General features: G+C 35.6%; 1 protein-coding gene and 1 long non-coding RNA gene across 24 annotated transcripts in view; one reads left to right on the top strand and one right to left on the bottom strand.

Annotated features, from left to right (window-relative positions):
• EVI5 (ecotropic viral integration site 5) overlaps positions 1–25,443 on the bottom strand; it is a 234,100-nt gene that overhangs the window by 139,704 nt on the left and 68,953 nt on the right. The window lies entirely within an intron of this gene.
• On the top strand, positions 6,036–8,171 carry LOC309636616. Its single transcript, XR_014250105.1, has 2 exons — positions 6,036–7,700; positions 7,731–8,171. It is a non-coding gene; the product is annotated as an uncharacterized lncRNA (long non-coding RNA).

Raw genomic sequence — 25,443 nt, 5'->3', positions numbered from 1 at the left:
AAAAAAAAAAGGCTGGAAAAATGTGGCTCTATCATTATAAAGATGTAAATTATATGTCATTCAATAGATTATTAAAACATCTATTTGGGTATTTAACATGGCTACTATTTACTTCCAGCAACTCCTTCAGAAAATCATCTGCTTAGACAAGAAATGTTCCCAATACTAATTTATGATATATAAAAACTAATTAAGAAAAGAAACATATGAGTCAAATTATAACTAGCAGATTATAAAAACACCCTTTGTGAGCCAGATTTGTATCTTGCTCATCTTTATATCCCTTTATATCATCTTTGTATTTAGCTCAATACAAAGTACACTGAACACTGACTGAATTGAAATAAAATCAAAATCCCCATATTAAAAAATATGTTCAAATACCGGATAGTCATATTCAATAACACAGTAATATAAACTGTACTCATTCTATCCTTATTCATGGGATAATTTAATACATTTTTTTATGGCAACAATAAATTAAATAAAATGTCCCCAATATTTCTAGGAACAGAAAAACTTACAAAACAGCCAAATTCAGGGTCAACTCTTTGCTATAAATATTCTTTATCAGAAAAAGCTAATTAGGACTTCCCTGGTGGCGCAGTGGTTAGGAATCCGCCTGCCAATGCAGGGGACATGAGTTCGAGCCCTGGTCCGGGAAGATCCCGCATGCCGCGGAGAAATTAAGCCCGTGCTCCACAACTACTGAGCCTGCGCTCTAAAGCCCACGAGCCACAACTACTGAAGCCCGCGCGCCTAGAGCCCATGCTCTGCAACAAGAGAAGCCACCACAATGAGAAGCCCGCGCACCACAAGGAAGAGTAGTCCCCGCTCACCGCAACTAGAGAAAGCCCGCGTGCAGCAACGAAGACCCAATGCAGCCAAAAATAAATAAAGTAAATAAATTTATATAAAAAAAGAAAAAACTAATTAATGATAATGTTTTGCTTTAAATACTATTTTTCCCATGTTATTTTAGTAAGTCCATAATATATCTTATGAAAAAATTAGTGTATGTATATAAGTAATTTTATGTATGACTCTAAACCTTAAGAATTATAAATGGAATACAGAAACAAACTTTACAGAAATAACCTGAACCTAAGTTCTTCATTTCACTTAGTCACTGAATGCTTGCTATATGCCAAATAATTAAATTGCACCACTACCATTAACAAAAAGAAATGCAGTTAAAAAGAAAATAATGGTATTTCCTAAGCTAAACATAATTTTGAGATATAATGAAAGTATAGATGAAAAAGTACCCAAATAGAAGTTTTGGTTTTTTTTTTTTAAGAGTCAGAAGGGTCTCAGAGATCCCCACGTTGTAACTTTTAGTATAAGCAGGAAAGCCAAGTGAATTCATGGGTGGATTAGAGAAAAGGGTTAAAGCAGTTCACCTTCAGAGGACAATGAAATAAGTAACATAAACAAATATACAAAACTGTGAAAAACATTTACAAATGAAATATTCCAAGTAAAGACATTACATTATTCAAAGATATTGTCTCTGCCTTAGTTCACATATTAAAAAAATGACTCAAAACGGACAACAGGCCTGAATATAAAACCTAAAACTATAAAACTCCTTGAAGAAAACAGGAAAAAGTCTTCACAACCTTGGAATAGGCAAAATTTGTTAATGGGACACAAGGAAACACTAACAATAAAGGAAAAAATTGATTTAAAAAATACTAAATTGGACTTCAAACTTAAAAAGCTGTTTTAAGAAAATGAAAAGGTACGTCACAAACTGAAAAAAGAAATCCTCAACATATGCATCTGACAAAAGATTGGTATCCAGAGTACATGAAGAACACTTAAAATTGATAATTAAGAAGGCAAACAACACATTTTTTAAAAAATGAGTAAGAGACTTAAACTGACACTTTCCAAAACAAAATAGTCAAGTGGTCAATAAGCAACTGAAAAACATTCAACATCCTTAGTCACCAGGGAAACCCAGGTTAAAACCACACTATGTACACATTAGAATGGCTACAATTCTAAAGACTGGCCATACCAAATGTTGCTAAAGATGGGAGCAGTTGTGACTTTCATATAACCATGTCAGGAGTATGTAAGAGTTCAACCACTTTGAAGAACTGTTTGGCAATTCTTTACAAAGTTAAACACATTTTTATATGACACAGCAAGAGAAATGAAAATCTACATCCACAAAAACACTTGCAATTGAAAGTTCAAAAGAGCTTTATTCATAATAGCCAAAGCCCAGAAACAACCCCAATATCCAGAAAAATAATCAAACTGTGATATATTCATTCACTGCAACACTATTCAGCAATAAAAAGAAACAAACTTTGATACATACATGAATCTTATAAACATTAGGTGAAAGAAGCCTGATGCAAACAAGTACATGCTATATGATTCCACTTATAAGAAGTTCAAGAACAAGTCTTCATATATTATAGAAGAAAAGCCTTCCTAAACATGACACCAAAAGCACAAGTAACAATAAAGAATACATATAAATTAGACTCATCAAAATTTTAAATGTTTTGTACCTCACTGGATGCCATCAAGAAAGTGAAAAGAGGGACTTCCCTGGTGGTGCAGTGGTTAAGAATCCGCCTGCCAATGCAGGGGACAAGGGTTCGAGCCCTGGTCCGGGAGGATCCCACATGCTGCAGAGCGACTAAGCTCGTGTGCCACAACTGCTGAGCCTGCACTCTAGAGCCCGTGAGCCACAACTAGTGAGCCCACACGCTGCATCTACTGAAGCCCACGTGCCTAGAGCCCGTGCACCGCTACTAGAGAAGCCACCACAATGAGAAGCCTGCGCACTGCAACAAAGAGTAGCCCCTGCTCGCCGCAACTAGAGAAAGCCTGCGCACAGCAACGAAGACCCAACACACCCAAAAATAAGAAATAAATAAAAATAAATAAATAAATTTTTAAATAAATAAATAAAAATAAAATAATAATAACAAAAAATTTAAAAATAAAAAGAAAGTGAAAAGAAAACCCACAGAATGGGAAAAATATTTGCAACCCATGAGACTTCTATCTAGAATACATAAATAACTCTTACAACTCAATAAGAAAAAGACAACAAACCAATTTAAAAATGGGCACAGGGACTTCCTGGTGGCACAGTGGTTCAGAATCCACCTGCCAGTGCAGGGGCCATGGGTTCGATCCCTGGAAGATCCCACATGCTGTGGAGCAACTAAGCCCATGCACTGCAACTACTGAGCCTGTGCTCTAGCGCCCGCGAGCCACAACTACTGAGCCCACATGCCACAACTACCGAAGCCCGTGAACCTAGAGCCCATGCTCCGCAACAAAGAGTAGCTGCCGCTTGCCACACCTAGAGAAAGCCTGTGCGCAGGAACAAAGACCTAAGGCAGGCAAAAATTAATTAATTAATTTTTAAAAAATAAAGCTATCATTTAAAAAAAAATAAAAAATAAATAAAAATGGGCACAGAATAAGAATAGACAGTTCTCCAAAGATACAGAAAGGGCCAATAAACACATAAAAAGATGCTCAACATCACTAATGATTAGGGAAATGCCAATCAAAACCATAACAACACACCACTTCACAGCCACTAGTATGGTTATAATCAAAAATACAAATAATGCACAACCTGCCGAGACTGAACCAAGAAGAAATAGAAAATATGAACAGACCAATCACAAGCACTGAAATTGAAACTCTGATTAAAAATCTTCCAACAAACAAAAGCCCAGGACCAGATGGCTTCACAGGCGAATTCTATCAAACATTTAGAGAAGAGCTAACACCTATCCTTCTCCAACTCTTCCAAAATATTGCAGAGGGAGGAACACTCCCAAACTCATTCTACGAGGCCACCATCACCCTGATACCAAAACCAGACAAAGATGTCACAAAGAAAGAAAACTACAGGCCAATATCACTGATGAACATAGATGCAAAAAAACTCCTCAACAAAATACTAGCAAACAGAATCCAACAGCACATTAAAAGGATCCTACACCATGATCAAGTGGGGTTTATCCCAGGAATGCAAGGATTCTTCAATATATGCAAATCAATCAACGTGATACATCATATTAACAAACTGAAGGAGAAAAACCGTATGATCATCTCAATAGATGCAGAGAAAGCTTTCGACAAAATTCAACACCCACTTATGATAAAAGACCTGCAGAAAGTAGGCAGAGAGGGAACTTTCCTCAACATAATAAAGGCCATATATGACAAACCCACAGCCAACATTGTCCTCAATGGTGAAAAACTGAAACCATTTCCACTAAGATCAGGAACAAGACAAGGTTGCCCACTCTCACCACTATTATTCAACATAGTTTTGGAAGTGTTAGCCACAGCAATCACAGAAGACAAAGAAATAAAAGGAATCCAAATCGGAAAAGAAGAAGTAAAGCTGTCACTGTTTGCAGATGACATGATACTATACATAGAGAATCCTAAAGATGCTACCAGAAAACTACTAGAGCTAATCAATGAATTTGGTAAAGTAGCAGGATACAAAATTAATGCACAGAAATCTCTTGCATTCCTATACACTAATGACGAAAAATCTGAAAATGAAATTAAGAAAACACTCCCGTTTACCACTGCAACAAAAAGAATAAAATATCTAGGAATAAACCTACCTAAGGAGACAAAAGACCTGTATGCAGAAAATTATAGGACACTGATGAAAGAAATTAAAGATGATACAAATAGATGGAGAGATATACCATGTTCTTGGATTGGAAGAATCAACATTGTGAAAATGACTCTACTACCCAAAGCAATCTACAGATTCAATGCAATCCCTATCAAACTACCACTGGCATTTTTCACAGAACTAGAACAAAAAATTTCACAATTTGTATGGAAACACAAAAGACCCCGAATAGCCAAAGCAATCTTGAGAACGAAAAATGGAGCTGGAGGAATCAGGCTCCCTGACTTCAGACTATATTACAAAGCTACAGTAATCAAGACAGTTTGGTACTGGCACAAAAACAGAAATATAGATCAGTGGAACAGGATAGGAAGCCCAGAGATAAACCCACGCATATATGGTCACCTTATCTTTGATAAAGGAGGCAAACATATACAGTGGAGAAAAGACAGCCTGTTCAATAAGTGGTGCTGGGAAAATTGGACAGGTACATGTAAAAGTATGAAATTAGAACACTCCCTAACACCATACACAAAAATAAACTCAAAATGGATTAAAGACCTAAGTGTAAGGTCAGACACTATCAAACTCTTAGAGGAAAACATAGGCAGAACACTCTATGACATAAATCACAGCAAGATCCTTTTTGACCCAACTCCTAGAGAAATGGAAATAAAAACAAAAATAAACAAATGGGACCTAATGAAACTTAAAAGCTTTTGCACAGCAAAGGAAACCATAAACAAGACCAAAAGACAACCCTCAGAATGGGAGAAAATATTTGCAATTGAAGCAACTGACAAAGGATTAATCTCCAAGATTTACAAGCAGCTCATGCAGCTCAATAACAAAAAAACAAACAACCCAATCCAAAAATGGACAGAAGACCTAAATAGACATTTCTCCAAAGAAGATATACAGATTGCCAACAGACACACGAAAGAATGCTCAACATCATTAATCATTAGAGAAATGCAAATCAAAACTACAATGAGATATCATCTCACACCGGTCAGAATGGCCATCATCAAAAAATCTAGAAACAATAAATGCTGGAGAGGGTGTGGAGAAAAGGGAACACTCTTGCACTGTTGGTGGGAATGTAAATTGATACAGCCACTATGGAGAACAGTATGGAGGTTCCTTAAAAAACTAAAAATAGAACTACCATACGACCCAGCAATCCCACTACTGGGCATATACCCTGAGAAAACCATCATTCAAAAAGAGTCATGTACCACAATGTTCATTTCAGCTCTATTTACCATAGCCAGGGCATGGAAGCAACCTAAGTGTCCATCATTGGATGAAGGGATAAAGAAGATGTGGCACATATATACAATGGAATATTACTCAGCCATAGAAAGAAATGAAATGGAAGTATTTGTAATGAGGTGGATGCAGTTAGAGTCTGTCATACAGAGTGAAGTAAGTCAGAAAGAGAAAAGCAAATACAGTATGCTAACACATATATATGGAATCTAAGGGAAAAAAAAAAAAAGGTCATGAAGAACCTAGTGGCAAGACGGGAATAAAGACACAGACTTACTAGAGAATGGACTTGAGGATATGGGGAGGGGGAGGGGTAAGATGTGACAGGGTGAGAGAGTGGCATGGACATATATACACTACCAAATGTAAAATAGATAACTAGTGGGAAGCAGCCGCATAGCACAGGGAGATCAGCTCAGTGCTTTGTGACCACCTAGAGGGGTGGCATAGGGAGGGTGGGGGGGAGATGCAAGAGGGAAGAGATATGGGAACATATGTATATGTATAACTGATTCACTTTGTTATAAAGCAGAAACTAACACACCATTGTAAAGCAATTATACTCCAATAAAGTTGTTTAAAAAAAAAAAAAGACAAATAATAAGTGTTGGTGAAGATATGGAGACACAGGAACCCTCAGACACTACTGATGGGAATATAAAGTGGTTAAAACCACTTCGGAAAATAGTCTGGCAATTCCTTAAATGGTTAAACATAGAATTACCATACGAATCAGCCATTCCACTCTTAGGTATATATTCAAGAGAAATGAAAATCTATGTCCACACAAAACTTATACAATGAATGTTCATGGCAGCATTATTCATAATAGCCAAAAAGTGGAAACAATCCAAATGTCCATCAAGTGCTGAATGAATAAAAACACTGGTATATCCATAAGGTGTAATATCATTCAGTCTTGAAAATAAATGAAGTAGTGATACATGTTACAACATGGATGAACCTTGAAAACACTGCTAAGTGAAAGAACCAGTCACAAAAGGAAACATATTGTATGATTCCATTTATAGGAAATAGCTAGAATTCAGAAAGTAGATTAGATGCTGCTGAGGACTGGAGTGGGAGTAAGGGGAACAAGGAGGAATGGGCAGTGGCTGCTAATGGATACAAAGTTTCTTTTGGGGGTGATGAAAATGTTCTAAAATTGATTGTGGTGATTGGTTGCACAACTCTGTGAATACATGAAAAAACACTCAATTGTACACTTCATATGGGTGAATTGCATAGTATATGAATTATAGCCCCCAAATGCTGTTATATCAAGAAAAGAACGAAATATATCCATGGCAATGAAAATCAGATGAAATGTTTCAGGTGGTGGGGTTGCTAAAAAGGGCACAAATGAATATTCTAAGATGACAGAAATTGTCTCCGTGTTAATGGCCTGTAGGTTATACACAGGTGTATACATCTATCAAAGCTCTAACAGTACACTTAAGAACTGTGCATTTCTCTGTTGCAAATTATACATCAACTTTATAAAAATGTATTAAAAATACTGTCTCTGGTTAATGACATTAGGGGTAGTGAGAATTAGGTGAGAAACTACTGCTTTTTATTACTAGAAGCCCTTCAGAATTGTTTTAAAAACCATGACTATTACTACCACAAAAAACAGTAACTTTTTGATATATTAAGTGTATCTATTTCATAAAGAAGGGGAAGTATGAACACTACTTCCTTTCTCTTTTTTCAAATTTGTTGGTCACTCTATCAAAATTTAGAATTTTCTAAGGAAAAACTTTATAATTTTTTTCCAGTGCTATGGATACAATGAAATCCTTCTGAGAGAACGTTAACATTTTCCAAAAGAAGTAACACTTGAATTGATACTATCAAGTCTCTCCCCACTAGCTACTTAGTCATGGTATGTAGGAGAAGAATTTACATACTAATTAAAAATAGGTAGACCTTACAGAATGCGTAATCAGAATCATATATTTTTTATTTCTTTTTCCTAAAAGCAGTGATTAAAAAAAAAAAAAACCGCAGGAAGACTCCTAGACAGGTTGCCACCTAGTTTAAATTCAATTAAAATACTCTTGACATGGTAGTAGAGGCACACTGCCTGAAAATGCCAACAGTTTCCAAAGATTTTAGCCTGGCAACTGAGAAAGTGGTAATACAACATTACTCATGACCCATAGGCGAGTGAGAAGTCTATTCAAAACTTATTCATTTATCTTCCTCTTCCCAGAGCACATGGGTTCACTGCCTTGCATGGATTTACTGTAATTAAAAAAAAAAAAAAAAAAAAAGGAAACTACCTTCCCACCCCATCATAATTTCCTTATGACTAATTCAAGAAGAAATTTATCAAATTAAGGAAAAGAATATTGGCCTGGTAGGAATATTGTACGCTATAATCAAAGGCATTCCCCATAGGTATGTGTGGCCTGCTGCTATACAATAATTCAGAGGCCCAAATTTATTCATCCTCTTAGAATGCTGCCAGACTAAGACATCAGAGTTGAATCTCTACTAACTAGGGAATAAATACATAGTCCTCAGTCTCCTAGCTAAGCAATTCCAAGTTTCTGTACCTCCAGCTCTAAGGGCAGCATTCAAAATGGCTACAGCTCCACATTATCTGAGGTGGAGGTGCTAAAGCCAATTATCAGTTGGACTTCAAATAGTATCAAGGATGGAAAAAGTCTAGGATTGTTTGCTTGCAGAAGCTTAGAATACTTGGCAGAGAGAAAGCATTTCCAGTTCCCTAATAGACAGGACTAGGGACTAAAGTGAGAACAAGGGAATATGCCAACAAAGAGAGTAACCAGGGCCTTTGGGTCTTATTTTAGAGATTACCTTCACCATATTCCTGCTACTGAGAACTGAAACTTCACCTCACCAAGGGGCCACCTATCTGAGGAAAATGGTACTCTGTGCACTTCACGATGGGTACATGAAACAAAAAAAGTAGCTTATGTATAGCAGGATATATTTGATAAACATGAAAGAAAAAAAAAACCCTCTACTTACTACAATACTATGAAAAATACAAAGGAGAAGATAAAGAATGGGTTCTCTTTTGGGTTATTTGGAATATGAAGTACTTGTGGGACTTATCCATGTAGATAAGAAGCTCAGGGTTTCCCTGGTGGCACAGTGGTTAAGAATCCGCCTGCACTGGCAGGGGAAATGGGTTCGATCCCTGGTCCGGGAAGATCCCACATGCCGTGGAGTAACTAAGCCCGTGTGCCACAACTACTGAGCCTGAGTTCTAGAGCCCACAAGCCACAACTACTGAGCCCGCGCACCTAGAGCCCATGCTCCGCAACAAGAGAAGCCACTGCAATGAGAGGCCCGCGCACCACAACGAAGAGTAGCCCCCCGCTCGCCGCAACTACAGAAAGCCCTCGCGCAGCAACAAAACCCAACGCAGCCATACATACATACATACATACATACATACATACATAAATAAATAAAGCCCAGAAGTTGAAAAGTCTACAAATGGAAATTGGGCAGTTATTTGACAAACTTTTTGAATATCCTGTTGTACTCAGTATAATGCTTTCCTATGGATACCAGAAATAAGAGAGCAGGATACAAAAATGACAGGTCAACATGCCATTTAGGAATGTGTTAACTGCTAAGTTAATTTATAAAGAACTAAGGAAAGATCTAAGAAAGCTAAGGAAGAAAACTGCTATACGAGAAAAACACTTGGAAAGCTAAATACACTGGCACTTTATTGCAGAGGGAGCAACTTTTCAAACATAGGGTTCAAACACTCTTGTAATGTTACACCAAACAAACAGGATATGAAAGTGCAGAGAGAAAGACGGCAGCTTGCTGGCTGAAAGAAAGGCAAATCAATAGCAACAAAATACACGACTGACTCACAGAGGAGTCACACCCTTTCACATCAACATCATCAAGCACATATACATGTCTCAGAACAATAGAAACAAGAAGGGACAATTAAGAGAAAAGACAAGGAATTAGCACAGGAAACAATTCAGAGACAACTCAGGAGGGAGGTGCCTAAATGACAAGAATCTCTCCAGTTCTGAAAGCATAGGCGTTTTCTCTGGCTTTTGTTTCTGTAAGATGAGATCTCAGAGAAGATGAATGCACGAGTCTTGCAGCCCCCTCTCAAATTCTGATCAGAAACCGATGGTTGGCAATCTGTATATCTTCTTGGGAGAAATGTCTATTTAGGTCTTCTGCCCATTTTTGGTTTGCGCTGTTTTTTTTTTTGATATTGAGCTGCATGAGAGGCTTGTAAATTTTGGAGATTAATCCTTTGTCAGTTGCTTCATTTGCAAATATTTTCTCCCATTCTGAGGGTTGTCTTTTTGTTCTTGTTTATGGTTTCCTTTGCTGTGCAAAAGCTTTTAAGTTTCATTCGGTCCCATTTGTTCACTTTTGTTTTTATTTCCATTTCTCTAGGAGTTGGGTCAAAAAGGATCTTGCTGTGATTTATGTCATAGAGTGTTCTGCCTATGTTTTCCTCTAAGAGTTTGATAGTGTCTGGCCTTACACTTAGGTCTTTAATCCATTTTGAGTTTATTTTTGTGTATGGTGTTAGGGAGTGTTCTAATTTCATTCTTTTACATGTACCTGTCCAGTTTTCCCAGCACTACTTATTGAAGAGGCTGTCTTTTCTCCATTGTATATTCTTGCCTCCTTTATCAAAGATAAGATGACCATATGTGTATGGGTTTATCTCTGGGCTTTCTATCCTGTTCCATTGATCTATACTTCTGTTTTTGTGCCAGTACCATACTGTCTTGATTACTGTAGCTTTGTAGTATAGTCTGAAGTCAGGGAGCCCGATTCCTCCAGCTCTATTTTTCTTTCTCAAGATTGCCCTGGCTGTTCGGGATATTTTGTGTTTCCATACAAATTGTGAAATTTTTTTGTTCTAGTTCTGTGAAAAATGCCATTGGTAGTTTGATAGGGATTGCACTGAATCTGTAGATTGCTTTGGGTAGTATAGTCACTTTCACAATGTTGATTCTTCCAATCCAAGAACATGGTATATCTCTCCATCTGTCTGTATCATCTTTAATTTCTTTCATCAGTGTCTTATAGTTTTCTGCATACAGGTCTTTTGTCTCCTTAGGTAGGTTTATTCCTAGGTATTTTATTCTTTTTGTTGCAATGGGAAATGGGAGTGTTTCCTTAATTTCTCTTTCAGATCTTTCATCATTAGTGTATAGGAATGCAAGAGATTTCTGTGCATTAATTTTGTATTCTGCTACTTTACCAAATTCATGGATTAGAGAACAGTATGGAGGTTCCCTGAAAAACTAAAAATAGAACTACCATACGACCCAGCAATCCCACTACTGGGCATATACCCTGAGAAAACCATAATTCAAAAAGAGACATGTACCACAATGTTCACTGCAGCTCTATTTACAATAGCCAGGACATGGAAGCCACCTAAGTGTCCATCAACAGATGAATGGATAAAGATGTGGCACATATATACATGGGAATATTACACAGACATAAAAATAAATGAAATTGAGTTATTTGTAGTGAGGTGGATGGACCTAGAGACTGTCATACAGAGTGAAGTAAGTCAGAAAGAGAAAAATAAGTACCGTATGCTAACACATATATATGGAATCTCAAAAAAAAAAATGGTTCTGAAGAGCCTAGGGGCAGGACAGGAATAAAGATGCAGACGTAGAGAATGGACTTGAGGACACGGGAAGGGGCAAGGGAAGCTGTGACCAAGTGAGAGAGTGGCATGGACTTCTATATACTATCAAATGTAAAATAGATAGCTAGTGGGAAGCAGCCGCATAGCACAGGGAGATCAGCTCAGTGCTGTGTGACCACCTAGAGGGGTGGGATAGGGAGGGTGGGAGGGAGACACAAGAGGGAGGAGATATGGGGATATATGTATATGTATAGCTGATTCACTTTGTTATAAAGCAGAAACTAACCACACCATTGTAAAGCAATTATAATCCAATAAAGATGTTAAAAAAACAAAATTTAAAAAAAGGAAACTGATGGTTTACTGATCGCTTTACGCAGACAGAAAGCATAGACATTGCAGACTGAAGCTAAGCTAGTTGCAACAGAAAGAGTAGTACAATAAATTCTTTTAATTAATCATATCATCAAATTCCTCAGGAAGTCAGACAACTAATTAAAAATTTAAAACAATCCTATGAAAAGAAAAAGAATAAAGAGTTTGAGTGAAGATCTAAAGGCTTCTCCTATGATTAAAAATACATGAATTTTTCAACAGACACATATATCAGTGGAACAAGATAGAAAGCCCAGAGATAAACCCACACACCTATGGTCAACTAATCTATGACAAAGGAGGCAAAGATATACAAATGGAGAAAAGACAGTCTCTTCAATAAGTGGTGCTGGGAAAACTGGACAGCTACATGTAAAAGAATGAAATTAGAACACTCCCTAACACCATACACAAAAACAAACTCAAAATGGATTTGAGACCTAAATGTAAGACCGGACACTATAAAACTCTTAGTGGAAAACATAGGAAGAACACTCTTTGACATCAATCACAGCAAGATCTTTTTTGATCCACCTCCTAGAGTAATGGAAATAAAAACAAAAATAAATAAATGGGACCTAATGAAACTTCAAAGCTTTTGCACAGCAAAGGAAACCATAAACAAGACGAAAAGACAACCCTCAGAATGGGAGAAAATATTTGCAAACGAATCAACAGACAAAGGATTAATCTCCAAAATATATAAACAGCTCATTCAGCTCAATATTAAAGAAACAAACAACCCAATCCAAAAATGGGCAGAAGACCTAAATAGACATTTCTCCAAAGAAGATATACAGATTGCCAACAGACACACGAAAGAATGCTCAACATCATTAATCATTAGAGAAATGCAAATCAAAACTACAATGAGGTATCACCTCACACCAGTTAGAATGGCCATCATCAGAAAATCTACAAACAACCAATCCTGGAGAGGGTGTGGAGAAAAGGGAACCCTCTTGCACTGTTGGTGGGAATGTAAATTGATACAGCCACTATGGAGAACAGTATGGAGGTTCCTTAAAAAACTAAAAATAGATTTACCATATGATCCAGCAATCCCACTACTGGGCGTATACCCAGAGAAAACCATAATTCAAAAAGACACATGCACCCCAATGTTCATTGCAGCACTATTTACAATAGCCAGGTCATGGAAGCAACCTAAATGCCCATTGACAGACGAATGGTTAAAGAAGTTGTGGTACATATATACAATGGAATATTACTCAGCCATAAAAAGGAACGAAATTGAGTCATTTGCTGAGACGTGGATAGATCTAGAGACTGTCATACAGAGTGAAGTAAGTCAGAAAGAGAAAAACAAATATCGTATATTAGCGCATGTATGTGGAACCTAGAAAAATGGTACAGATGAGCCAGTTTGCAGGGCAGAAGTTGAGACACAGATGTAGAGAACAGACATATGGACACCAAGAGGGGAAAACTGCGGTGGGGTGGGGATGGTGGTGTGCTGAATTGGGCGATTGGGACTGACATGTATACACTGATGTGTATAAAATTGATGACTAACAAGAACCTGCAGTATAAAAACAAACAAACAAACAAAACAACTAATACTAAACTTTCACTGGGTTATTTGTATGGAAATATGTTAATATAAATGTTTCAGACATTACATGAAACTTGTAAAAATCTTATATGCTCTGGTATAATGTTATAAGTCATAATTCTAGTTATTACTTTAAAATGTATACCTCAGGAAAAAAAAAAAAAAGATTAACTATGAGTTGAACCTGGATGATGGATACAGAAGAGTTCATTATACTGCTATTTTTGTTTATATTTTATTGTTTTTATTGTTTTCTATAATAAAATGTTTTTAAAAAAATAAAGAAAAAAATAACATAATTTTTAACGCAAAGACTTGAAAATACATGTTTTGTTCAGAAGCTTTTTACTACTTCCTTAAATGTTCATGGCTGTGTTATACAGAGTATCCTTAGGAAAACTGAGGTAATGCTGTGGTGGTAAAATTATAAACATAAAAGTTAGATCACCTAGATCAGCAATGTCCAACAGAAATATAATGCAAGCCCCTACATAATTTTAAATATTCTAATAGCCAAATTTAAAGTATAAAGAAATAGTTGCAATTAATTTTAATAATTTATTTATCAAATATAGTCAAAATATTACATATTTTTAGTATGTAATCAAAATTGTTTTAATTAATGAGATTTCCCCCCCCCCCCCAAATCAGCTCTTCAAAATCTAGAACATATATTACTCTTACAGCCCATCACAATTTAGACCAGCAACATTTCAGGAGCTCAACTGTCACGTATGGCTAATGGCTTCCATATTGGACAGTGTAGACTTAGATGTTGGTAGGATACAAAGATATATAAATTAAGGTTTCAAAGATTCCTGCTTACCATATTTCAAAAAATAAATAAAATATATTTACTTTAGTTTAGAAGAACCATTTCCTCATTCTCATATTTCACCCCCCAAAATCTGCTAAAAAGTAAAATCTGATTCTACATAACAGAATGCAAAAGGAAACAAACATGGTTGCAATGCCAAACTTTTAAACCACACAAATAATGGCCCGTTTAAAATTTAAATCAGCACTATTCCCCTCCTTAATTAAAATGCATTGCTATTACACTTGAACCTTACCTTCTTAAATTCATCTCAGCCAAAGCCTTTGTATTTTTAAAATGAAAAACACACTTAACACAGAAAAAAAAAATAGCTGTCCTATTTCAACTTCAAGGCTATCAATAATTAACTTTCATCAAACAGATCTTTGACATCGTATTGAACCATTTCTTCACATCTTTCTGGGGTTGCCAGATGCACTGATTTTTAAAAAGTGATAACTGCAGTAAAACTATGGGAAGGAAAAACAGTTCCTTTATAGAATTTGGTATTTTCATGTTTCTTCAATTTTAATTTTCTAAAATACTGTCAAAGTATTTTATACTTTCTTAATCAAAGACAGTTAAACAACACAAAAGATTCATCTACATTTACAAAAGAGAAGAAAAAATCCAAAATAAAAGCATCTCCCCTGTTAGAAGTAACAGTTGTGTCTCAATTTTTACTTTAGATACATAACTTGCATATATCTACATTACAAACCACAGAAGTGGTCAGAGAAAATTTAGTTTATTATTCTTGCAATTTTTCCTTGGACTTAATGCATTGGTGGCGTACTAGAGCAGAACAGGGGAAGGTGAGCAAGATCTTAGTGTTTGTCATTTTATTTTTTATTAAAGTCAGAAAGATGTGTTTTTCCATCAGGATTGTTCTCCTAAGGCAAAGCAAAATATTGCTACATTTACCCATTCTCTACACATAAATCCTTCCCATGGATTCTGGGTTTTAATGATTTTTTTAAAAAGAGTGAGAGACTCAAAATGTGAACTCAAAAAAGTACAAAGTTTTGAGTAATTCCACACAAGAACAAAGGGCGAAAACCTTCTGCTTCTTTTACTTTTTCAAAGTCTTACTTGTCAAAATCTCTTTTCTAGACATCTTTAAACAATTCTAACAATTATTATTTAATTGTTAACATATATGCCAAGCACATTTAGTATTCTGGAATAAATTGTGAATTACTTGGGGAAAAGTTCATCTATACACACATCACTTGCAACAATTTTTATATGGTGTTTTCTATATTTTAATTATACAGTAATTATTGATCATAACCATAAAAATAAATTCAACTTTGGTCACTTACAAACTCAGGGCCGAAGTTATCTTTTGTGCGAACTACTTTTCCATGTAAGAACCAATTCAAAACTTATAAATTCTTTACATCCTTTAGCACTATCTATACGTGTTTTACTTTGCCAGTCCTGCCCTGGTTTTATACTCCACTAAGTTTTCCACACCATACACCTCCTTTTGTTCTCTTTAACAGTCTCCGCCACTTTGTTTTCTGTGAGCAACTATTTGCTCATAACTGCCTTCACACAACCCAACACTCCACTTTGCTCTTTCATGAGCCTCTTCCAAATTCATCTTATCCAAGAAACTTTGCCAATCTACATATTATGCTAGAAAACTACCTCCTCCTAAAACCTCAACCAAAAGACTTTGCTCTAAATCTTTCAAATGCAATAAGCAAAGGGGCACAAAGTTAATACCAATACACACATAAAACCCACATAAAGTTATCATCATGTGGCACACTGAGCTTTCTATCTTACCCATCAAATGCTGAGAGCCAAAGAAAACCCTTTAAAAGCACTTTCTAAGAAACAATAATCAGAAGGGGACAATTTCTATTGCCAGGTTTGTATGGGCTAACATTAGGTCTTCTTCTAGTTGTTCATTTGGGCCAGGTTCAAAATCTCTAGCTTGTAAATTCTATTTCCAGGTAATTTCTTTCACGTCTCTATTTTCTGTCTCCATATCAACAGAAAGGGACCAAACCTGAGGACAGGTCATTTGAAAGCAAAAATTTCAACAACTACCTCAGCAATAAATTTTTTTTAAAGCTGAGCAGAGTTAATATTCAGGATATATAAGACTTTGGCCAACAGGCAACAATGGACAGCAATTTCTGAAACTCAGGAGATAAGTGAGGTAAGACCTATGATTGCCATCTTACCTGCCTTGAGAGAGTTTCCAGATTCTGGCATGCATAGGAAGAATTCAACAGAACCTAGTGAACTTTCTCAATTGAGTAGACAGAGCTGAGAGCATGAGGAGACCAAAGTGGCTAGAGTCCAAGGAACAGAGTATCAGAGAGGTAAGAAGTACACAAACAAGATCTTCAGAGATTGACAGAGGATACCCATTAAGTATTCAGCTGGGAACTGATCAGCACATGTATGTAAGGAAACTACCCAAAGCTAGAGAAAAAAACCCACCAGAAAAGATTAAACAGTGGCCACCATTCACACAGGGCCAGGAATAGTACCTGTCCCCACCGGCCAGACTGGAAAACCTGTTTCAAGGCATACTGGGTAAAGTACACAAAAGGGTCGTGCCTCAGTAGGAGGGAATAATAGCCCTAGGCTGTGCACTACTCCAGAGCAAATTCTTTCCAAGTAACTTAACTGCATTCTTGAACAAAGCTCAAGAATATTTACAGGAAAACAGCCAAACCAAGTGAGGTAAAATTCACATTGTGAGACATCCAATCAAATATTATCAGGCATGCAAAGAAGCAGAAAAATATAACCAATGAGAAGAAAAAGCAATTAATCAAAAGCAAACTGGTATTGATAGAAATGTTAGAACTACCAGACAAGGCCATTAAAAGTTATTAAGACTATATTTCTGTATGTTCAAAACTTAAGTAGAGACATACGAACAACACTCAGCTCCACCTTCTAGAGGTGAAAAATGTGAGAGATGGAAAAACACACTGGATAGGATTAATGGCAAATTAGACATGGCAGATCACAATATAGAGAACTTGAATACAAAGCAATAAAAATTTTCCAGAAAGTGAACACAGTATCAGTGAGCTGTGGAACAACTTCGAGTGGCCTAATATTTGTGTAATTAGAGTCACTGAGGAGGAGGAGAGAAAGGAACAAAAAAATTTGAAGAATAAAATGGTCGAAAAGTTTCCAAATTTGAGGAAAATTATTAAGTCTACAAGAAGTTCAACAAAACCCAAAAGTAAGAAACATGCAGAAAACTACAATAAGGCACCTCAGAATCACTGCTTAAAACCAGGGATAAAGGACTTCCCTGTGTGGCTCAGTGGTTAAGAGTCCACCTGCCAATGCAGGGGACATGGGTTCGAGCCCTGGTCCAGGAAGATCCCACATGCCGTGGAGCAACTAAGCCCGTGTGCCACAACTACGGAGCCTGCACTCTAGAGCTTGCATGCCACAATTACTGAGCCCGCATTCCACAACTACTGAGCCTGCATGCCGCAACTACTGAAGCCCAGGAGCCTAGAGCCCGTGCTCCGCAACAAGAGAAGCCACCACAGTGAGAAGCCCATGCACCGCAACAAAGAGTAGCCGCCGCTCACCACAACTAGAGAAAGCCCGCGCGCAGCAATGAAGACCCAACGCAGCCAAAAATTAATCAATTAATTAGTAAATAAACAAAACCAGGGATAAAGAAAAAATCTAAAAGGAGACAGAGAGGGAAAATGACACATTATATACACAGGAACAAAGATAAGGATTGCATCAGATTTCCTGATGTAAACAATACAAGAGTGAAGTCAATGACACATCATTACAGTACTGAAGGAAAACAAACAAAACAAACAAACAAAAAGCCCTGTCAACCTAGAGTCCCATACTCAGAAAAAATATTTTTAAAACAGCAAGATCTTTTTTGATCCACCTCCTAGAGTAATGGAAATAAAAACAAAAATGAACAAATGGGACCTAATGAAACTTCAAAGCTTTTGCACAGCAAAGGAAACCATAAACAAGACGAAAAGACAACCCTCAGAATGGGAGAAAATATTTGCAAACGAATCAACAGACAAAGGATTAATCTCCAAAATATATAAACAGCTCATTCAGCTCAATATTAAAGAAACAAACACCCCAATCCAAAAATGGGCAGAAGACCTAAATAGACATTTCTCCAAAGAAGACATACAGACGGCCACGAAGCACATGAAAAGATGCTCAACATCACTAATTATTAGAGAAATGCAAATCAAAACTACAATGAGGTATCACCTCACACCAGTTAGAATGGCCATCATCAGAAAATCTACAAACAACCAATGCTGGAGAGGGTGTGGAGAAAAGGGAACCCTCTTGCACTGTTGGTGGGAATGTAAATTGATACAGCCACTATGGAGAACAATATGGAGGTTCCTTAAAAAACTAAAAATAGATTTACCATATGACCCAGCAATCCCACTACTGGCCATATACCCCAGAGAAAACCGTAATTCAAAAAGACACATGCACCCGAATGTTCATTGCAGCACTATTTACAATAGCCAGGTCATGGAAGCAACCTAAATGCCCATCAACAGACGAATGGATAAAGAAGTTGTGGTACATATATACAATGGAATATTACTCAGCCATAAAAAAGAACGAAATTGAGTCATCTGTTGAGACGTGGATGGATCTAGAGACTGTCATACAGAGTGAAGTAAGTCAGAAAGAGAAAAACAAATATCGTATATTAACGCATGTATGTGGAACCTAGAAAAATGGTACAGATGAGCCAGTTTGCAGGGCAGAAGTTGAGACACAGATGTAGAGAACAGACATATGGACACCAAGGGGGGAAAACTGCGGTGGGGTGGGGATGGTGGTGTGCTGAATTGGGCGATTGGGATTGACATGTATACACTGATGTGTATAAAATTGATGACTAATAAGAACCTGCAGAATAAAAAAACAAACAAACAAAACAACTAATACTAAACTTTCATTGGGTTATTTGTATGGAAATATGTTAATATAAATGTTTCAGACATTACATGAAATTTCTAAAAATCTTATATGTTACGGTATAATGTTATAAGTCATAATCCTAGTTATTACTTTAAAATGTATATCTCAGAAATAACTAATTTTCTTGTCAACTGCATTATTATGAACTTTCATCAAATCTTTAACCGCGGTCACTTTTAAGTCTTTTGTCATTTACAGACAGTTCTGGGTGTACTCTGATGCTTTTGCAAATATGTTCCTATAAAAGGGTTTCATCTTCAAGAAATTCATGGAAAAGACTCTGACAAGTACAGGTTTCTGGTAACTGACTGTACTGCTGAACTGAATGAATAAGCATTTTCAGAATTCTAATGAAAAACTGATGAACTCATAAAAGTGCTAACAAAAGATCAAGATGAAAAAAAAAATTAATTACATGGGATTGAGTGAACTGATGAGGATGAGTATAATTTTTATGACTTTCTCTTTGAATTAAAAAAAAAAAAATCCCACAAGGACTCAGATGCAAAGAATATACAAACGAATTTTCACTGCAAAGTAAAGGAGCTGCTACAGTGGAGGATTACTGGACTGAATGTCAATATTATGACATAGTATGAGTGTGTTTCATGTTTGGTAATTGCAATCATTGTTGCTTTTGTTGTGGTCATCCATGTACAATGCTTGGTGTCAGTCTATTTATCTCTTGTAAAAATAAAATACAGTGTGTGTGTGTGTGTGTGTGTGTGTGTGTGTGTGGAAAAAAAAATTGACACAAGAAAAATGAAAAAAAAGAACAAAAAAAAAAACAACTTAACATATAGTCCATCAAAATTAGAAAGTTACATGGCCATAGTAAGAACAAGTTCAGATGAAAGGTAAGTCATCCATAATCATTATGTTCTTTTCTGATTAATATATCCTAATGTGCCTAGAAGGTTGTTCAGACATAATAAAACCTATTTCAAGAATTTTCTAGTATAAATAGTATAGATACTGTGTTCATAAGTACGATACCTTAAAAGCCACCTCTTAGTTCTCATAAATATATTTAAAAGAAAACAAACAAAAATAGGTTGTTAAAATAAAAATCGTAACCATTAAAAAATTAATTCATGTCTTACTAAATTACAGAAATGTTGCTTGTGTTAAACTTTTTAACTAATTAGATCAAAGTGTTTTATATCACAAATTTAATGGTAATAGAGATAGCTATCAAATGTGTTTACTTCTTTTTTTATTAGTGAAGCTTTTATTTCCACCAGAGTACTGCATGTATTTGAAAATACACCTAAATCTGTATTTGAAAAAAAAAAAGTTTGTCCAAAAGTTATAAATTACTACTTTGAAAAAACTTTCATTCTGTATAACCCTTACTATGAGATGTCCCATTTTATCAGGTGTGTGGCTTTTTAAAGATACTGGCCCAAGCAAAACCTGATATGATTTTAACATCTACTCTTGATGTGAGCAAATAATAAGATAAAATATTCCTATCACATTGTCCGAAAAGGGTTGCTGTTATTTTATTTTCCCTGTTCTCTTCTCTTTCTTCTCCTCTTCCTTCCTCCTTCATCTTCTTTAAGCATACTAATACTAGGATATTAATAAAATAAATATAAGCAAATGATGTTTAAACGTGTTTTCTAAAAGAACAATTACTGTTTACCTGTTTTTCCATTAAATATGATATTCCCTGCCTAAAAAAAAAAAAAAAAATCAAAGGCAAAATGAAGACTCCGACATACAGGAGCAACCCACACTACATGAAATATAAAAGGAAGTCCTCCAGACAGAAGGAAAATTCTATCAGTTGGAAATCTGGAGCTAAAAAACGAACGAAAGCGCACCAGAAATGGAAGCTATGTAGGCAAATATAAGATTTTTTTCTTATTATTTCAATCTCATTTAAAAGATAATTGACTACTGAAGCAAAAATAATAATGTAGGGGCTTCCCTGGTGGCGCAGTGGTTGAGAATCTGCCTGCCAATGCAGGGGACACGGGTTCGTGCCCCGGTCTGGGAAGATCCCACATGCCGCGGAGCAACTAGGCCCGTGAGCCACAACTACTGAGCCTGCGCGTCTGGAGCCTGTGCTCCGCAACAAGAGAGGCCGCGATAGTGAGAGGCCCGTGCACCGCGATGAAGAGTGGTCCCCGCTGGCCGCAACTAGAGAAAGCCCTTGCACAGAAACGAAGACCCAACACAGCCAAAAATAAATAAATAAATAAAATAAAAATAAAGGAATTCCTTTAAAATAATAATAATAATAATAATAATAATAATGTAGTATGGGGTTTATAACATATACAAAAGCAAAATGCATGATAAAACGAGCACAAAGGACTGGAGAGGAGAAATGGAAATGTACTATTCAAAACTAGAGCAAAGGACTGCAGAGGAGAAATGGAAATGTACTATTCTAAGTTCTTACACTATGTGTGAAATGGTATGAGATCTCTTGAAGGCATACTGTGCTAAGTTAGTTAAGAATGTATACTATGAACCCTAAAGCAACCAGCAAAATAACAAAGAGTTATAGCCAATAAATCAACAAAAGATAAAATAGAATCATAAACAACATTTCATTCAGTCAAAAGGCAGAAAAATTAAAAGATAAAGAACAGTAAAACAAGATGACAAATATAAACATAACCATATCAAGAATTACATTAAATGTAAATGATCTATTTTCCTCAAAACCTAGAAAACACTATGTTAAGTAAAAGAAGCTAGTCACAAAGGACTACCAATGAAATGTCCAGAGTAGGCAAATCTATGGAGACAGAAAGTAGATTAGTGGTTACCAGCAGCTGGAAGGAGGGAGGAAAGGGGAGACTAATGGATACAAAGTTTCTTTTGGGAGTCATAAAAATGTTCTGAAATTGGATAGTGGTAATGTTTGCACAACTTTGTGAGTGCACTAAAAATACCACTAAATTGTACACTTTAAAGGGGTGGATTTAATGGTATGTGAATAATTAAGAGCACAATAACAATACAATAAAAATACTGGAAAAGGTGCTGAAATAATAATAAGCATATATTTTTCTTAGATCCAGCAAGAAGATTCTAATCCCCACTTCACTCTATAAGGAGTGTGAGTATGTGATCTGCTTTGGCCAATAGAATGTAAGTTGAAGTTATGTGTATCACTCTCCAGCAGATGTTTTAAGATATATTTCCACTATTTGCCATGAGTCTGGTTTATCCTGCATAGGGGCTGGTCACTGGTCCAGAAATGAAGAAATGTGCAGCAAAAATGTACTAAGCCTGCAGTTTGAGATGAACGTTAATGTGAGCAAGAAATAAAATTTTGTCATAATTTTTTTAAAAAGTGATCTAATTACCGTAATTAAAAGGCAAAGATTGTCAGATTGTATTTTAAAAAGCAAGAGCCACTATATGCTAACTGACAAACTTTAAAGATAAAGAAAAAAACAGAATAAAAGTAAAGGATGGAAAAATATATAAAATTTTAACATTATTCAAAAGAAAGCTACAGTGACTATATGAGATAAAGTAGATTTCTAAGCAAACAATATTACTAGGGATAATGAGTGCATTTCACAACAGGGCATAACAATTCTAAATGTTTATATACACAATAATAAAACTTCAAATTACATGAAACAAAGACTGATAAAAATTTAAAGAGAAATAAATCCACAATTATAGTTGGAGGTTTCAATACTCCTCTCTCAACATCTGACATCAATATCTGATACAACAAGTAAACATAAAACCAGCAAAGATACAGTAGACTTGAACAACACTATCAATCAATTTGAATCAATTAACATTTATAGAATATGCCACCAAACAACAGCTAAATACACAATCTTCTCAAGGGCACATAAAATATTTATCAAAACAGACCATACTCAGGACCATAAAATTTAAAGGGATGCTGCTAAAGCAGAGCTTTAGGAGAAACGTACAGAACTAAACACTTATATTAGAAAAGAGGAAAGATCACAAAGACATTACAAGGACACAAGACATTACAGATAAAGGTCAAAGACTTCGGAAGACAACTACAGACCAATTTCCCTCCTGAACATAGATGCAAAAATTCCAAACAAAATCTTAGCACATCAAATCCAACAATATTTTATAGAGACAGTAAACAATACTTTATAAAGACAGTATATAATGACTAAGTGGGGTTTATCCTAGGAATGCAAAGTTGGTTTAACATTTAAAACTCAATGTAATTTGCCATATTAAACTAAAAGAGGAAAACGATGTAATCACTTCAATAGATTCAGGAAAAGCATTTGACAAAATCCAACTTCTGTTTCTTATAAACTCTCAGCAAATGAGAAATAGAAAAGAACTTCTTCAATCTGATAAAAGTCATCTACAGAAACCTACAATTAACTTCATATTTAATGCTTTCCCCTTAAGATCAGGAAAACAAGGCTATCTGTTCATCGCTTACACTCAAATTTGTACTGGAGGTACTAGTCAGTTGCAATAAGACAATAAAAAGATATAAAAGGCATCCATATTGTAAAGGAAGACACAAACATGCTTTTATTCACGGACCACATGCTCATCTATGTAGAAAATCTAATGGAATCTTAAAAAACAACAAAACCTACCAGAACAAGTGAATTTATCAAGGTAGCAGGATACACGAATGACAAAAGAAAAATGATTGTATTTCTATATGGTAGCAATGAACAATCAAAAATTAAATTTACAAAAACAATACCATGCACAAGTAATAAGTAAATGAGAAATATATTGTGTTCATGGGTGGAAGGCAATACTGTTAGGAATTCAACAGCATTCTGATTAAAATCTCAGCAAGTGTTTTTGTACAAATTACTTGATGTAAAATTCACAAGGGTATGATAAACAGCAAAAATAGTCAAAAGAACAAAGATGGAGGATTAACACTATCTGATTTCAAGACTTATTAGAAAGCTACAATAAACAAGACAGTGTCATACTAACATTAAAGTAGACAAATAGATCAGTGGAACAGAAAAAGAATCCAGAAATAAGCACATAACGTATACAGACAACTGACTTTTGACAAAAGTGCAAAAGTAATTAAGTGGAGAAAGGACAGTCTTTTCAACAAATACAAAAACAATTAAACATGCATATTCAAAAACTGAACTTTGATCTATGCTCTGTTTCATACAAAAAAATTAACTCAAATGTACGACAGTAAATCTAAAACTTAAAAATATAAAACTTCTCTAACACAGCAGTCTACCTGTGTGACCTTGAGCCATCAAAAGCACAGTCCATAAAAGAACAACTTCAAATTGGACTTAATTACAATTTTAAACTTTTGCTCTTCAAAAGATAATGCTAAGAGAATAAGCCACAGACTGCAAAAAAATATTTGAAAAACATATATATGGATAAAGGACTTGTACCTGAAATATATAAAGAACTCTTAAAACACAACAATAAGAAAGCAAACGACCTAATTTTTTTAAATGGGCAAAAATTTCAGACAGACATTTAATCAAAGATGATATATCAATGGCAAATAAGCACATAAAAAGATGCTCAACACCATTAGGGAAATGCAAATTAAAACCACAAGATACAAATACCTACTAGAATGGCTAAAATTAAAAGAGCGACTGTACCAAGCATTGGTAAGGATGTAGAAGAACTGAAATGTTCATACACGGATGATGAGAAGGTGGAAAACTATAGGCCCTTTGGAAAACAGTTTGACAATTAAATGTACACCTACCATATAAACCAGCCATTCCATTCCTAGGTATCTACCCAGGAGAAATGAAAGCATAAATCTATACAAAGGTTTGTACACAAATGTTTTAGCATTTCACAACAGGTGAGTAGGTACACTGTGATATATCCATATAATGGAATATTATTAACCAAAAAAAAGGAATGAACTATTCGTATGTGTTACAACATAAAAATTATGCTAGTGAAATAACCCATTAAAAAAGAGTACATACTTTATGATTCTATTTCTATAAAACTGTAGAAAATGCAAACTAATCTACAGTGACCAAAGGCAAATCAATGGCTATCTGGGGATAGAAAGGCAGATAACAGATATGTTCATTTTCTTGATTTGGTTGATAATTTCACAGGTATATACATATGTCAAAACTTATCAAACTGTACACCTTAAGTAT

This window comes from Balaenoptera physalus, assembly GCF_965194825.1.
Source record: "Balaenoptera physalus genome assembly, chromosome: 1".
NCBI lineage: Eukaryota > Metazoa > Chordata > Mammalia > Artiodactyla > Balaenopteridae > Balaenoptera > Balaenoptera physalus.
The sequence above is the reverse complement of the archived record's forward strand: the minus strand, read 5'-3'. Positions and strand labels throughout refer to the sequence as shown.